Source organism: Neofelis nebulosa, chromosome 14 (genome assembly GCF_028018385.1).
Source record: "Neofelis nebulosa isolate mNeoNeb1 chromosome 14, mNeoNeb1.pri, whole genome shotgun sequence".
NCBI lineage: Eukaryota > Metazoa > Chordata > Mammalia > Carnivora > Felidae > Neofelis > Neofelis nebulosa.
The window spans coordinates 6,828,006-6,829,301 of NC_080795.1; the positions used below are offsets into that span (position 1 = coordinate 6,828,006).

General features: G+C 38.8%; 1 non-coding gene across 1 annotated transcript; it reads left to right on the forward strand.

The window, feature by feature from the left end:
* The first annotated feature begins 539 nt into the window (after positions 1–539).
* Positions 540–624, forward strand: TRNAR-UCG (transfer RNA arginine (anticodon UCG)). The gene has a single exon. It is a non-coding gene; the product is annotated as a tRNA-Arg (tRNA).
* Positions 625–1,296: the final 672 nt, after the last annotated feature.

Below are 1,296 nucleotides of genomic sequence, written 5' to 3' on the forward strand. Positions count from 1 at the left end.
TCTAATTTTTTAAAATAGCAGTTTTACTGTTATGATTGACATACTATACGATTCACCCATTTCAAATGTACCATTCAGTGGTTATTAGCAAACTCAGAGCTGTGTGATCATCCCCTCAATCAAGTTTACAGCACTCCATCACCCTACAAAGAAGTCCTAACCCTTTTAGCCATCACCCCGGTTTCTCCGTACCCCCAGCCCAAGCAACTGGTCATCTATTTTCTATGAATTTGCCCACTCTGTACCCCTCATATAAAGGGAATCATGCAGTATGTGGTCCTTTGAAGAAAACCTTTTCATCTGTGACTAATTTTGAAAACTTACAGAGGGTTACTAAAATAAAACTTACACAAAAATCCATTTTTCCTTTATCCAAATTCATCTATTTTAACTAAATGTTAGTGGGTTTCAATGTCTTCATTCCTGCAGCAATACAACAGTAAAAAAAATTCTATTTATGTATGAATGGTCTGTGATTGCTTATAAATAATTTGGATTGTCATGTTGAACATTCTTAAAATTACTTGAAATTTTGGGGTGCCTGGCTGGCTCAGTCGGTTGAGCATCTGACTTCGGCTCAGGTCGTGATTTTGCGGTTCGTGGGTTCAAGCCCCACATCAGGCTCTGTGCTGACAGCTCAGAGCCTGGAGTCTGTTTCAGATTCTCTGTCTCCCTCTCTCTCTGCCCCTTCCCTGCTCATGCTCTGTCTCTCTGTCTCCAAAATAAATAAACATTAAAAAATTTTTTTAAAATTTCTTGAAATTTCAGGGATAGATATGTATTTGATACAGGCCAAATGATTCTTTTTGCATGAGCCCAGAAATACACGAAAGCGTAAGACTCTAGCAAGTGAAATGAACTGAACACAATACACAAGAAATAGGATTTGAGAAAGCCAAAAAGATGCCAACCCCTTTTCCACCATTCTTATCAAATTGTGATAATTAACTAGTATTTATTAAGCACTTTGTGTCCCAAAGTGGTATAAGGAGGTATAAAGTGGCATAAAGAGGCATCTGAACAGTGGTCAATTTTAACAAAAATAACCAACCGCAATATACTGGGGTCTGTACTCTGTTAGCAAAATTTTGAAAAGTAGCAGGGCGCCTGGCTGGCTCCGTTAGAAGGGCGTGCAACTGATCTCAGGGCCGTGAGTTCCAGCCCCATGTTGGGTGTAGAGATTACTTAAACAAATGAAAAAAGTTTTTAAAAGTTTTTGAAAGATCGCCATGGAAGACATAAATAGTCAACTCTTTCTGGGAGGAAGCCACTACAGGAATCACAGAAAGGGATGTA